The sequence below is a fragment of the Balaenoptera physalus genome, assembly GCF_965194825.1.
Source record: "Balaenoptera physalus genome assembly, chromosome: 1".
NCBI classification, from domain to species: Eukaryota; Metazoa; Chordata; class Mammalia; order Artiodactyla; family Balaenopteridae; genus Balaenoptera; species Balaenoptera physalus.
In genome coordinates, this window is record NC_138882.1 from 137,934,120 (window position 1) to 137,950,258 (window position 16,139).

The 16,139-nt window shown below is 43.0% G+C and overlaps 1 long non-coding RNA gene across 2 annotated transcripts in view; it reads right to left on the reverse strand.

Annotated features, from left to right (window-relative positions):
* Nucleotides 1-5,319: 5,319 nt before the first annotated feature.
* The window catches only part of LOC309641426, a 181,599-nt gene continuing 170,779 nt past the window's right edge, over nt 5,320-16,139 (reverse strand). For both annotated transcript variants that reach the window (XR_014252600.1, XR_014252601.1), the window contains one exon: nt 5,320-5,566. This is a non-coding gene — a long non-coding RNA (uncharacterized lncRNA). The remainder of the gene's footprint in view (nt 5,567-16,139) is intronic.

The window sequence follows — 16,139 nt, forward strand, 5'->3', positions numbered from 1 at the left end:
GAGGACAACACAGCTGACAGCTCCCAGCTGCTGCATCCCTGTCCCCCGGGGGTGCACGCAGCATTCACATGGAGGTGACATTCCCCGGGCTGCTCCCTGCTACTGTCAGAGTATGGCAAAGGCACTACAGCCAGGACATTCCTGCCCAACACAGCAATCCTCCAACAAATCCTCCAGAGCTCAGAGCTGCACAGCAGGCAGCCCGGTCCGCCTTCCTTCCTCTCTGCTTTTACAGGTGTCAGATCTGCATCGTGCTATGTGCTACGAGGCTCTCCCCACCTGATCCTACTCCTGCTCCCTCTCCTTCAACTGACACACTGAGTTAGACAGGAAGAGACACCGAGGGCAAATCGCTTGGGAAAGGCCTTCATCTTGAGCAAAGAGAGGAGGAGAATGAAGGAGACCATGGAAATAAGAGGAAACCCAGCAGAAAGCCCTGTGACCAAGACTCGGAGAGCAAACGTCAAGAGGGTGGTCCCCAGTTGTATCCTGAAGAGAAAATAAGACTAGTGAGAAGACTCATAGCTGCCTGCCTGCTGCAACAGTCTAGAAAAGTGTTGACTGAACTTAATGAACAGAAACGGAGAACTATCAAGGTATTTAAAGCCAGCAGCTGCACAGAAAAATCCCCAGTTCTCAGGTGGTTTAACCCCATAAAGGTTTGTTTTTCACTCACAGCAAGACGGGTGCTGTGGTTTGCCCACGTAAAGCAGGAGTTGCTGGTGATGCCAAGAAAGGTGGGGTGGGGGGATTTTTGAGGGTCTGACTTCGGAGTGGCTGGCGTCACTTCTTCTTATACCCCATTTGCCAGAGCCCAGGTGCACGGCCCCAACCTAACAGGAAGCGGCGGGGGACGGCGGGGGGGAAAGATCTGTTTCCGAGTGCCTGGGCAAACCCATGGCGTGATCCAGAGATCATTCCACGTGGAATATGCCAGTGTTTGTCAGTTAGGAGCTCATCATAAACCTTCAAAAACGTGAGTGCATACATGAGGGACGGGGCGAGAAGTTCCCGGGGCATTTAAACCTGTGAAAGGTTATAGCAGAGTGAGCAGACAGTCCAATTGCAGGGAGTGAGTGAAAGGGGGGTTGGGTGTAAGGAAGTGGAGGTAACTCAGTGCTGCCTCCCAGAATACTTCTGCTCGCCTCCACCCTCCTACCCCAGGGTTGAGAGCTGCCCTCTCATCTCCCACGCACGTTTTGCATCTGCCGGTCCTGCACGAATTCACTTCAATGGGCCGAGAGCTCTGTAAGGAGGGGTGGTGTGTGAGGCATGTCTGGACTCGCAGCCCCTAGCACGGTGCCTGGCACAGAGTCACTGTCTGTTGGAAGAATGAGAAGTGTTCTCCACCTGGAGATTCTGACATCAGGCATCTGGGCTGGAGAAAGGGCATCCTTCCTTTTATTATTATTTTTTTTAAATTGTGGTGAAATATACATAACATAAAATTTACCATTTTAACCATTTTTAAGTGTACAGCTCTGTGGCATTAAGTACATTCACATTGTTGTGCAACCATCACCCCCAGCCATCTCCAGATCTCCTTTCATCTTGCGAAACTAAAACTCAATACCCATTGAACAATAACTCTCCATTTCCCCCTCCCCCCTTCCCCTGACAACCACCATTCTACTTTCCGTCTCTATGACTTTGACTATTCTAAGTACCTCATATAAGCAGATTCATACAGTATTTGTCCTTCTGTGACTGGCTTATTTCACTTAGTATAATATCCTCAAGGTCCATCCATGTTATACAGCTTATGTCAGAATTTCCTTCCTTTCTAAGGCTGAGTAATATGCCATTGTATGCATATAGCACATTTTGTTTGTCCACTCAGCTGTAGATGGACTCTTAGGTTGCTTTGACCTTTACTATTGTGAATAATGCTGTTATGAACATAGGTGTACAAATATCTCTTCAAGATCCTGTTTTCAATTCTTTTGGATATATCTACCCTTTTTTAAGGTGGTTCGGGTGATCTGAAGTACAGCTAGGGTGGAAAACCTTTTTTTCATGCAAAAGAGGAGAAGAGGGTTAAAGGGAATGATGAGGAATGTAGGAGTTTGGGAGAATGAGTGACCATGGAAGGGTCAGGAGGAGACGGGCACGGGTGGGATCCTGGCTACAGTGGAGGAGTTTATGTGGCCAGGAACCACGGGAAGACAAGGAGGAGAGTCACAGGACTCTGGGAAGGAGAGGATGTCAGATGACCTAATTCCTTAAGTAGAGATGACGTCATTTGCTGACTAGAGCAGGAACGGGGGTGAAAGTGAGGCTGGGGCTGGAGGAAAGAAAAGATTCACAGCCCTCGTGGAGAGGAATGCAACTGGGAGATGATACAGGAAGATGAACAAAGGCCAGAGACAAGGAAAGGACCCAATGGCGTGTGTGTTGGAGGAGAGGGGCTGCAAGTATCAGGAATTCCTTTTTATTAAAGGCAGGGAGTGAAGAAAGTTGGTGGCAAGTGTGCTCAGAAACAGACGAGAAATCTTTAGAAGGATGGCAGGATGTCTGCGAGGCAGATGGACATATGGCAGGCCAGGTCACATGGTAGGCTCAGGGATCCAGGGCAAGGTGGAGAAAATGGATCGTGGAAACCATCCAGGTTTGGAACCCGGCCAGAGGATGTGGCAGAAGGTCAAGGGAGGCTACACGCCAAAGAAGTGCTGAGCATTGCATACCTAAACAGACCCATGCTCTTACAGAGGCTTCCTGGTACAAATAAGGAGAGTCACTGTCACACACACACAGACAATATTATTTTATCTTATCCCATCAGATCAGTCGCAATGTCCTGCAGAGCCTGACTTTGAGGAAAGCCCTCTCTACCCCTAGACCGACCGTCTTCCTAAGCAGTGAAAACTTGTCGCATAGATCAAGGTCCTCCTGGCTGCATTCGGGAACCAGAGTTCTCCCCTTGTGCCTGCCTCATTGCTCTGTCACTGCAGCCAGTGGCCCAATCTGGGGCCACCAGCAATAGATATCTAACACCTCAGGGAGTCCCCTCAGTGAGTCAAGGCAGTGACTTTGCACTTCTGAAGCCCTTGCCCTTTTACTATGGCAGCTGTGGGCTGCTGTGACAATGTCCCCAGTGATCTCATTTTGAGCTCATCATTGTAAAAAGGAAAAAAATCAGAAGTTTTCTAAGCAACTGTACTAGAAAATCCATTCCCATCCTCCTCCCTTCCTCCCCCTCCCTTCCTCCTAGAGGACCCAATCTATCTTTTTGATCTGGAACTTTCTTTATCTGGTATCTTATGGCAAATAGGAAGCTTTGTTCATATTTCCCTCCGATGCCCCCATTTACCCCTAAGTCTTTGTTGGCATTGTTCTCTTTCCCTGCTCTGTGGGTCTCAGCTTCATCCCTGTATAATTGCTCAGACTTCCCCCCTGCCTGCTCTGAGAAACCTGTCAGTTGCTGCCTGCTGCTTGCTGTCTGTTATCTTTTACTTGCTCCACTGGGCTTCTGGCTGCCCTCTGGACATTGCTGCTGTTCTAGGATCAGATATGGATCTGTTTGTTTTTCTAAGCAGTCTCTTATATGAGCATTTAGCTGTCCACATTTTATAGCCTTTCTCCCTTTTTTTTTCCCCCTCCTTGCCTATTTCCTGTTGAGAGAAGGCATGTAAGAGGCTCTCCAGAAGGCAGGCAGCCTCGGGAAAACACTGTCCTACTGAAGTCCTTGGACGTGTCCAAAGTGACAGTGTCCTTCAATTGCAAATGTGCAGGCAGCCTGGCAAGTGGCCTGCCGACTCTGGTACAACCCAATCATCAGAGGGTATGGAGGGAATAAACATTGTTTAATAAATAGACTAGCCAGACAAAGTTACCTCTAAAAGATGTGAGGCTGGGAAAGGAAAAAGATGAAAAGGAAGTGTCCCCTCATTCTTCTGTGTGTAGCATGAGGCTTCTGATTAATAATGGGAAATGAGGCCCCTCCAGGCTCTCTTTGAAATGCCCAGGACCCTCTTTGCTCCATTTCTAGCTTGCTTCTACTTCTTTCCAGCTTCAGCAGAGCTGCTGAAATTTGACCTTTCTGTTTGCCTCTAGAAACTAGCACTGGCCCTTGGCTTCCTGTGTTTGTACCGTCAGCACGCCCTGGGGATTTAGGCTGTTTCAATTCTTGATTCTTCAGGCAGAACATCCCACACTAATTTTGGTCCCATTTTGACCTAACACCAGGTGTTATAGTCGGGCTTTCCCTCTCTGTCCAGGCCTTCAGAGGCTGTCAAGTTTGGGAGGTGGACGGGGTGGTGGAACACAGTTCACATGGAAAATTTTTTTTTAATAATTTTTAAACATTTATTTATTTATTTTATTTATTATTTTTTTGGCTGTGTTGGGTCTTTGTTGCTGCACACGGGCTTTCTCTAGTTGTGGTGAGCGGGGGCTACTCTTCGTTGCGGTGCACAGGCTTCTTATTGTGGTGGCTTCTCCTGTTGTGGAGCACGGGCTCTAGAGCACAGGCTCAGTAGTTGTGGTGCACGGGCTCAGTAGTTGTGGCACACGGGCTCAGTAGTTGTGGCGCACGGGCTTAGTTGCTCCGCGGCATGTGGGATCTTCCTGGACCAGGGATTGAACCTGTGTCCCCTGCATTGGCAGGGGGATTCTTAACCAATGTGCCACCAGGGAAGTCCCCAAAAGGAATATTTGAAGGATGCCCTGGGTGGCAGAAATGTGAGAGGAGAGAGTTTCAAGAAAGGAGTGGGAAGAGGTTTAGAATAAGTTCTTTGCAATATGAGTAAAAGAAATATAGTGGAAAAAATCAGAGCATCAGTCAAAAGTTAAGAATATCATGAATACAAAATTGGCAAAGGCCTTAAGAAATAGGGATAAATATTAAGTCAAATATCTGAGTTAAATGTAAGAATCTGTATAAGAATCAGATCTGTGTAAAATGTAATAATAACCGTCTAGACCATCAATTCACAACCGGCTTACACTATTTAAGGTAATTACTGTACCACTCCATGATCAACAAAGTGAGGATACCTGGCTTTGCTCTTTTGTTCTTTCACTGACCTATTTTACAGATTTTTTTCTGAACACCAGCCAAGTGCCTGCCTGGTACTAGATGCTATGAGAGATACAAAGAAGTATAACACCTAGTGCATGCCCTTAAGATAGCTAGACGCATATAAATTTAAGATAAAAAAAAAAGGTGCTGCAAGAGAATATAATTATCTATTGAATAAGTACTATAAGTCCTCATAAGGGAGCATCCCTGGGGGTTGGATGGAATCAGAGAGGCTTCCTGGAGAAGGTGAGCCTCAAGGGACCTTAATGAATAGGTAAAATGATAAAGGAAAAGCGGAATCCTTACGTTTAGTGATGATTTACTGAGTTCTCATGATATATGACAAACTATAGAAGAGCTGTCTCAGGTTAAAATCAACAAAGGACATCTTTACTATCTTCCAAGACCTAGAATAAGAGAAGGTGAAGAAGACTCAATGGCAAACACCTGCTATCTGGTTGTTGTGGTGATTGGTCGGGCATGTGTGTTTCAGAGGCTGTATGGTATCTTCACCATGGTACACACCTGGAAAGCACGTTCTGTGACCTGGAGAACAAGAATATATGTTTAGAATGTGTTCAGCTTCCAATAACAGGATGCTTGATTAACAGTGGCTTCAATAATAAAGATGTTTAATTATCACACAAAACAAGAGGTCCACAGTTGCTATAGCTGCCCACATATACCCCGAGGGGCCCAAGGTTTTTTTTTTTCTTACTCTGCCATCCTCAGTGAAATTGTTTTGCATGTCCTCAGGCTAATTTCCCTATGGTCACACGATGACAGCTGTGACTCCCACAGAACTTCATTCCGAGCGTGAAGAAAGGGGCAAGGGCCAAGGATGTTCTCCTCCTGAGGCTTCATCTTTCCAAGAAAAAAGTCTTTGATAGAAGCTCTTCAGCAGATTTTCCCTGAAATCTCCTTGGCCAGAACTGAACCATATGCCTACCTCTGTAGCCAATTACTGGCAAAGATTTAAGCCACTCGTGATTCATCTCCTTGGTCTGGGGTAGATGCCCATCTTCCGTGAGATTAAGAGATCTCTACTCACTTTCTGAATAGACCCAGAGTTCTCTTTGGCAGAGAAGGGAGTGAAGATGGTGTATAAACAGACAGTCATTCAGCAGCATTAAGGGTCTCTGCCCAAGTGTCTGCTCCAGTGGCTGCGGCCAGCTTCTTGCTTTTTTTTTTTTTTTTTTTTAATGTATTTATTTTTATTTTACGGCTGTGTTGGGTCTTCGTTTCTGTGCGAGGGCTTTCTCTAGTTGCGGCAAGCGTGGGCCACTCTTCATGGCGGTGCACGGGCCTCTCACTATCGTGGCCTCTCTTGTTACGGAGCACAGGCTCCAGACACGCAGACTCAGTAGTTGTGGCTCACGGGCCTAGTTGCTCCGCGGCATGTGGGATCTTCCCAGACCAGGGCTCGAACCCGTGTCCTCTGCATTGGCAGGCACACTCTCAACCACTGCGCCACCAGGGAAGCCCCCAGCTTCTTGCTTTGCTACAGCCAGCCTTTGACCTTGGCCTTCATTCACAACTCTGAATTTTTTCCCACTTGTCGAAAATTATTGTTCTTGCACGATAGATCTGACTTATACAAGAGGGGTGGTAACTCAAAACTCCAAGCAGCAAACCCTTATTCAGAGAAAACCTCTTGACCATACCCCATAAAATTGCTGAATGAATGTACTTTCATATGTTTTAAATTTAAGAAATGTTAAAGTTAGGTAACATTCTCACAACTCCCTCCTTTACTAGACTGGCTACAACGGAACCAGCCAGTCTCTAGACCCAACTGCTTTAGATAACAGGGCTTCTCATATTGTAATTGTTAGGGGTTTTTTTGCCTGAATTCCCTACTGGATTGAAATCTAGAGGACAGGATTCAATGTCAAACAAGTCTGCACCCTGAACTCCAGAACTCTGTAGTCCAATACAGTAGCCACTAGCTACACATTTGAAACATGGCTAGTTTGAAATGAGACGGAGGAACTGAATGTTTAATTATATTAGACTCTAATTAATTTAAATTTAAAACTGAATTCAGTTACTGGAAAGGTTTTAAGTATGCTTGGAACAATTCAGGAATGTGAATCTACTTTTCCAACTGTAAATTTTATGAAATCTAGATATAGATTGACTACTTCCAATGAGAACGTAGCATCTGAATTGAGAGGTGCCCTAATATAAGACATATACCAGATTTTGAAGACTTAATATAGAAAAAAGGACGAAAAAATATCACAAATAATTTTTATATTGATTGCGCAATACAATGGTAATATTTTGAACATACTGGGTTAAGTAAAATATGTTGACATTAATGTCACCTCTTCTTTTCACTTTCCTATAGTCACAGCTAGAAAATTTTAAATTACATGTGTGACTTCCTTTAGATTTCTCTCCGACAGTGCTGCTCTAGGACACAGGGAGCACTCGAATGTTCCCCGAGTGAATACATGAGTTCAGTGACTTGACCAAGGTCACTCAGAAAGACTCAGAATGGAGTCTCGGGTTCCCTGGATCCCCACTCCCTCTTTCTTTCTCCCACTCACTGTAGCCTCCTATATCCCACTCTGTGCTTGCACCTCACATTCTCATGCCCACCTGTAGGACAGAAACTTTCCTCGTGGGACTGAGCTTTGCAAACTCTGAGGACAGGGAGGAGCATCTGTGTTGAGGTCCTGTAGAGGCAACAGCTTATGGGAAATGGAGATCTCTCTGATGGAGAGAAGTCAGTGATCCAGGACGCCAAATCTCGGAGAACCCTTTTGTTTCATATTGTGCCGTTTCTGGCTATCTTTTCTGAGATCGCCAGTCATCTCAAGGTACCTTCTCATTCTGAAATTTCTTTCAGTAAAAGGATGGTTTTATACTTCTGGGCAGATTGCTTGCCATCCCCAGGGCTCTGGTGACACAAAACAGGCAGGAGTAACATAGGCTGTGTGCACACAACTGGAGAAGACCAAGAACTTCGGCCATCCACCCTGCTCGCCAGAGAAGCTCAGCACTGCTGTGGGCAGGAGAGCAGGGCTTTCTCAGACGCTGCGCCAGATGATTGGCTCCAGCTCCTCTGGGTCCAGTCCATTCTCCCAGACTGCAATCGTTACAGAACGGCGCTTCTCCCGCAAAACATGCACAAAGCCACCTGGGCCTGTGAATCATACACCGAAGTGAGAGCACTGTAATTCCACATTTTCAGTTTTACGTCCTCATGTTCATGCTGGAAGTATCTTTATGAAAGATTTCATTCAGTAGACATTCATTCAACAAATATTTATTGAATACCTGCTATGTGCCAGGCAATGTGAGTTGCTGAGATAAAAGAACACGTACAGATTTACTGGTCGGAACTATACATAAGTTACTTATTTAGCTGAACTATAAATAAATTGTGTATAAATTTATGTGAACTATCAGAGGCACAGATAATTTGTAAGAGCATAAGCCAAAGATTCATCTTTACATAAAATAGTATACTCTCCATCCTGATTCAAAACCAGAATCTCTCTGAATGAATTTTTTGTCTCTGACAGTGACATTAAAACATTTGGTGTACTTCTAGAAATCTATTCTAATGAAATAATTAGATACATGGTCAAGATTTATATACATGGGTGGATATTACACTGTTATTTAAAGGAGAAAAAAATGCAAACCCTCTAAATGTTGAATAAGAGAGGTTTGATAAAATTTGGGCCTATCTATATCATGACAAGTCATTACAGATCAAGTTTTAAAGAATATTTAGTGATGTGAGAAAATGTTTCCCTTATATACTAAGATTTAAAACTCAGGATATTAAAATATACATGGTAAATGTTTTCAGTTTGGAGGAAGATTTATAAGTGCAGGGAAAAATAAAAGACTGGAAGGATATATTCTGAAATTAACAGGGTATCCCTGGGGGTGAGATTATACATGGATTCTATTTTCTTCTTTACACTCTATATTTTTAAACTAGTCTACATAATTGTTTATTATTTTTGTAATGAGAAAAAAATAAACTTTTAAAAGAAATTTGGTGTAGTAACATTATTTTCCTCTATGGAATTAATTTTTAAATATAAAAAAAATACTACCCCTCTAACATTTCTACATTTTCTTAAATATTCATTCTGGATCTGGCATGCTTATCTCTATTAAAACTTTTGAATCAATTTGTAACATTGTGACAAATTGTGTTTATGACACATCCTATGGCAATTAACTTCATAAATTTACTTCTTGCTATCACATGGTGTAATACCAATTACCTCCCTAGGCTATTGAGAAGACTGGATGATACAAAGAATGTGAGGAACCTCATCCAGTGCCACGCATAATGAGCCCTCACCACTGGTTCCATCCGCCTCTGCCTGGATTTATTCCTCTCACTACTCTCTGCCTTGTACAGTGTTAATTTTTTAATAATGAATAATTCACTTCTTTTATCATTGTGGTAAAATGTACATAAAATAAAATTTACCACTGTAATCTTTTTTTAAGTATACAGTCTGAGGCATTAAGTACATTCACATTGTTTTACAACAATCACCATCATCCATCTCCAGAACTTTTTTCATCTTCCCAAACTACAACTCTGGACCCATAAAAAAAATAAATAAATAACTTCCTACCCCCTTCTCTCCCCAGCCCCTGACAACCACTGTTCTACTTCTTGTCTCTATGAATTTGACTACTGTAGGTACCATATATAAGCAGAATCATAGAGTATTTGTCCTTCTGTGACTGACTTATTTCACTTAGCATAATGTCCTCCAGGTCCACCCATGTTACAGAGTGTGTGTCAGAATCTCCCTCCTTTTTAAGGCTGAGCAATATTCTACTGAATGTATATAGCACATTTTGTTTATCCATTCATCCTTTGATGGACACCTGGCTTGCCTCCACTTTTTGGCTCTTGTGAATAATGCTGCTATGAACATGGGTGTGCAAATATCTGTTTGAGCAATTCTTTTGCTTTAAGTAGAGATTGCTGGTATGGTATTTTAAATTTTAAAATTTAAATTTTAAAATTCCATTTAAAATTTTTCATGGAATGGCAAACTGTTTAGTTTTTTAGTGGCTGCACCATTATACATTTTCTAGTGTCATTTTTATTCATGTTTCTTCTCTCAGATTAGGTTGATATCATCCTGCGATCAAGTACATTCACATCCAAACCACCCGGAGCAACTAAAAAATTGCCACAAGCTTTGTAGATACTCAATAACTACTTGATGGACTCACAGATACAAAGAACAAACTAGTGGTTACCAGTGAGGAGACGGAAGGGGGAGGGGCAAGATAGGGGTAGGGGATTAAGAGGTACAAAGGTCTATGTATAAAATAAATAAGCTACAAGGATATATTATACAGCACAGGGAATATAGCCGATATTTTATAATAACTTTAAATGGAGTATAATCTCTAAAAATATTGAATCACTCTGTTGTGCACCTGAAACTAATATAACATTGTGAATCAACTGTACTTCAAAAACAACTTACCATTAAAAAAGCTTTTTTTCTAACTTCTAGAAGCTCATTTCCATTCTTAATGTGTTCCTTCTTCTCTTCGTCATTCTTCTGTCAGCTCTCATGTACTGTGATTGAGTAGACCTCTGCTAATAATTTCCATATCCTTAATGATTTATAAACTTTGGTCATGTTGTTCCTTCTTTTAGTATCATTCAGCCTTTAAAACCTCAGACAAAGGAGTGAGAAAGACCTGGCCTCAAGTCCTGGCCTTCCCACTTACTTATAAGTTACATGACCTTGGACAACATGATAACCTCTTGTTTCAGATATTTATTGCTGTGTAACAAAACACTCTTAAGACTTAGTGGCTTGAAACAGTAACCATTTTATTATTCATTTCAATTCTGTGGGTCAAATTGGTCAATTCTTGTACGACATGTGGTGTCCGCTAGGATCACTCACATGGCTGCATTCATCAGCGAGCTTGGCTTGGGTTCACGTGACCAAGAGGGGCCTCACTCAGATGTCTGGCACCTCAGCTGGGGTGGCTAGAATCGCTGGGGGCTTGGCTGGGCCATTCTTTCTTCATAGCTTCTCATAAAAACTGGCCTCTTTTTCTATGAGGCCTTTCTCTCTCAACAGGGCAGTTAGACTTCTTTCCATGGCAACTGGCTTCCAAGAGAACAACGACACACATTGCCAGCTGTCTTAGAACATGGGCCAGAATCAGCCCAGTATCACCTCCAATGTATTCTAGCCATGGCGATAGCCATGAGCCAGCCGAGACTCAAGGGGAGGGGAAATAGACTATAACACCTGGTGGGAGGAGGGCCAAGTGTGTCCTGGGAGGGGAGGAATTGGTGGCCATATTGGCAAAAAACCCATCTCTAAGTCTCTGTTTCCCCATCTGTAAAACTGAAGATACTAATAGATGCTGTCATTATAAGATCATAGTGAAGATTCAATGTGATAATGCATGCAAGATGTACACTAATCATGACTCCAATCATTATTATTATTATTATTGCTATTTTATTCCAATCAGGGTGGAAGTTGTTCAGGGTCATTCTGAAATTCACTTCTCTTTCTTTAATAAGATCAACACCATACTAATCATCACCACAAAGAGGACTGGAGCCAACATAAAAACCTCTATCCTCCCTGGCACAAGTCAGACCTCCCTGGGAATCCTCAGGGTTTTCCAGTCTCCATGCCTGCTCCCCACTTCCCTCTTGCGGTGTGGCTCTTGGAGTGAAAGGTCATCAATATTTTTGGGGCCCACTTTCAAAATGCAACAGCTTCTGCAATTTTTATGAAATCAGCATTTTGCTTCTTGGAAAATCTTAATGCCTTTCTCTCTTTGAACTCTGAGATTTTACTATGTACTTTCATGAAAGAAAAATAAAAAGCAGAGGGTAGCACAAAATGCACTTACTTCATAACTCAGATCTTCAAAGAAACATGTCATTTCCATGCTGATTTGGTGTTCCTCACCAAATCGTATCCATTGGTGAGTGGGAGGAAAGATTCACTCAAGAGTGGATCTGAATTGAAGAGTAGTCTAATATGATCATTTAAACAGTTCCTTTTAGATGGGGTACCATGTCTCTTAGACAGTCTTTCCCTCCTCCTGGTTTCCTCCCTAAACTGATCCCATATGGATATTGAGGCTTCCTGGACAAATGGAAGAGCCAAGGAAAAGAACTTGCCCATAAGCTTTTTGAGCCTGATGTCCTTTGCAGGGGCTGGAGGAAGGTACATTTTAAAAATATATATTTATTTATTTACTTATTTGGCTGTGTTGGGTCTTAGTTGCCGCATGAGGGATCCTTCGTTGCGGCGCAGGCTTCTCTAGTTGCAGTGTGTTGGCTTCTCTCTAGTTGTAGTGCGTGGGCTCCAGAGTGTGGGCTCAGTAGTTGCAGCACGCAGGCTTAGTTGCCCCATGGCATGTGGGATCTTAGTTCCCTGACCAGCAATCGAACCCGCGTCCCCTGCATTGGAAGATGGATTCTTAACCACTGGACCACCAGGGAAGTCCCAGAAGGTACATTTTTAATAGTTCAATTTCTTCCATGGTTACTGGTTTAATATTTCGACTTCTTCTTGAACAAATTTTGGTTACTTATATTTTCCTAGAAAATCATCCATTTCATGTGGGTCTCATATTCATTGGTATAAGTTGTTCATAAATGTTCCCTTTAAAAAGTACCCTCTATATGTGTACATTTCATACCTTTTCATGGCTGATATTACCTATCAAGTATTTTCTCTTCTTTATCAATCATTCTAGCCAAATAATTTTTAACCGTAAAAAAGCAAACCTGTGGCTTTATTGATCAAGTTTGCTGAGTTTTCTCCATTTCATTATTTTCTTCTTCTATATTCATTAACTCATTTCTTACCACTTACTTTGGCTTCATTTTGTTTTTCTTTTCAATCTTTTTTTTATGTTCTAATAAATAAATGTAGGGCTAGCGTTTTCTTCTGAAACTTGCTTTGCCATATCCCATTGGCTTTGATGTGTGTTTTCATTGTGGTCCAGTTCCAAGCAGTTTACTTCCTCTTTAAACCAAGAGATCTTTAGAAGTGTGTTTTTATATTTCAGGAGTATAGCGGGTTTTTTTTTTTTTTTTTTTTTGCTCCCTGTTTGTTAATCTCTAAATTTATTGAATTCTGGTCAATGAATGTGGCCTGGATAATAACAGTTTTTAAAAGTGTGTTGTTATTTCCTTTGGGCAAAGAACAGAGTCAATTTTGGTGAGCTCTGCATGTGTGCTTTTAACTAAAAAGAAGGGCTTAATATTGCATTATTTTACCTTCCAGTATTGTCATAACTTCTGAGAAAGGCAACAATTTAGTTGCATTGATAACATTGGACTCATTTGTTCAACAGATCTTCACTGAGTGCCTGCATATTCTAGGCACCATAGGCTTTGGGAGACAGAAAGATGAGCAAAAACAGGTGCAGTCCACCCTTGTGAGTTCATGGTCCAGTGGGAGAAGCAGGTATGAACCACAGAGTCCCTTTAGTGAAGCAATGAGGCGAAGAAAAAAACATTTGGTTCTGTGAATGCATATCACAAAAGATCCTGTACTGGGGAAAGCTCTCCTGATATTTGAACAGAGAGCCAAAAGGGGAGTGGAAACTAACTAGGATAAGGACTGGGGAAGGGAGAGGAAGAAGAGCGTGTCACAACGCTCTGTGTGAAATGTGATCAGGTATATGTGGTGGGGCCCTGGGAGTAGGCCAGGGCGGCTGCAGCACCCATGGTGGAATGTTCACTGCACTGGCCGAAGCTGGGAAGTTGTGTGTGTGTGTGTGTGTGTGTGTGTGTGTGTGTGTGTGTGTGTGCGCGCGCGCTGGCAGGAGGAAGTGCAGACCATATAAGGCCTAATAAAGAATGTTTATCCTAAGGGACTTCCCTGCTGGCGCAGTGGTTAAGAATCCACCTGCCAGTGCAGGGAACACGGGTTCGAGCCCTGGTCCGGGAAGATCCCACATGCCGGGGAGCACCTAAGCCCGTGCACCACAACTACTGAGCCTGCGCTCTAGAGCCCGCGAGCCACAACTACTGAAGCCCGCGGGCCTAGAGCCCGTGCTCCACAACAAGAGAAGCCACCGCAATGAGAAGCCCGCGCACCGCAACAAAGAGTAGCCCCCGCTCGCCGCAACTAGAGAAGGCCTGTGCGCAGCAACGAAGACCCAATGCAGCCAAAGATTTAAAAAATTAAAAAAAAAAAAGAATATTTATCCTTAAGAAAAATGGGAAGTCAGTAAAAGAATTTAGCTAGGCTTATGGGACCATATTTGTGGTTTTAAGAGATATTTTGTAATGTTTGCTCAAGGAGTTTTTTATTCCTTGATGTTGTGCATAGAGGGGGTCCCACTTCCCTTCTTGCCCTTTAGCAACATTGATCTAAATATAGTTAAGAAAACTAATCCCCAGGTGCATTTTCTATTAGAGGCCTGCAAATTACCCTGTACCTTTGGAACCAAGTCTGTACTGCTAGTGTAATAGATTATAATAATCATAACAATAAGAATCATATAATAATGGCTACCATTTTTTGAGCATTTGGTCTGTGCCCTAGTTCTGTGCTAGGTCCTCTACAAGTTTTATCTCATTTGATCCTCACAACAACCTTATGAGCTTTTTTTTTTTTTTTTACCACACATGTTAATCACCATGCCTGTCACCCTTTGTAAGGGAAACTCCCTGCCTACAACCTTCGTTGAATGGGGGATGCCCTCAGTGTCTTTGATTCATCTGATGTGATTATCCTCAAACACACACACACACACACACACACACACACACAAACACACACACACACACACACACACACACACACTCATTTCTGATTGGATCAGGGGTGAGCCCAGGACCCAACAGCAGCAAATCCAATGGCCAGTCAGCAGTTTTTAGGGTATCATAACACAAAAAGCCTTGTCCAAATAGATTCTTGCTTTTAGACATTTCAAGTTGGGTTGTATAAAGCAAATCAGTTAATTGCAGAAACTGAAGTTGAAAGATGAAAGGCCAGTGAGGCCATGATGGGCCTGAGTAAGTTGAGGGCATAAGTACGTCAAAGGTACAGAGAAGCAGAAGCTGGAAAAACTGGTTCATAGAGGGAAGAGAAGCAGATTCAAGAAGAAGCCAACTCTTGGACAACAGCTGAGCCATGTGAATGATGGGCACTAGAGAAAAGATCCACACATTCCTGCCTTGGCATCCAATTCCAGTCTCTGAAGCCCAGCCGCAGTGTGGTTCCTCCTCCCAGCTTTGCATGAGATACCTGCCTCCCCTGTCAGGCATCCCCAGAAGCTCATTGCCAGAGTGCACCTGGAGGAATCTCCGCTCCATGAAACACGAGAAACTCAGCATTCTCGGGTGCAGATGAAGAAATAGAGGCTCAGAGAGGTTAAGTAACTATCCCAAATTGCCACAGCACATTGGCAGAGCAGAAATTCAAACTCAAAGGAGTGTGACTGTAAAGCCCTCATCCTTAAGCATAGTACTGTTAATATTATAGCAGCAGGAATTATCTGCTTAAAAATATTTGCTCAGACCTTTATCTTTTTACCTTGAAAATAAACACCGGGGGTACACTACTCTCAAATTAGTAAACTAAGTGACCTGGCATTATTGGCCTATTGTTAAGTACCACAGCTTAATAATATTTAACATGAGATGATCATTGCTCTTGAGTGGACTACACAAAAGCAGTGTTTTGACCTAGTCAGCTATTTGGAGAGTGTGGCTGGGGGTGGTGGAGGGGGGCACGGACACATCAAAAGATGGGTTTATAATTTCTCTTCCAAGAACTGATTAGTCTTGCAGGTCTGAGACCTGATTATCCATTTAACTGGGGAGTGGCCATGGATGAACTGGATCATGTGAAAGAAACTTCTAGCAATCACTGGGAAGCAGACAGCTGCTAATCCAGTTTTTGGCTGTGGAGGAACAGAGCTGGGCACCCAATCAACCCTATTTGTGGTCCTCTAAGTGGAATGTCCTCTTCCTTGTAAAAGGGTTTCCAAGTGAAGTGGCAAGGGGAGTGAGTCCACAATGAATTTACTGAGTGCCTAGTAAGGATGAGGACTTGTGCCCAAGGAAAGTGTAAAGGTCAGAGTCATCGGTCCGCAAAGCCTTAAG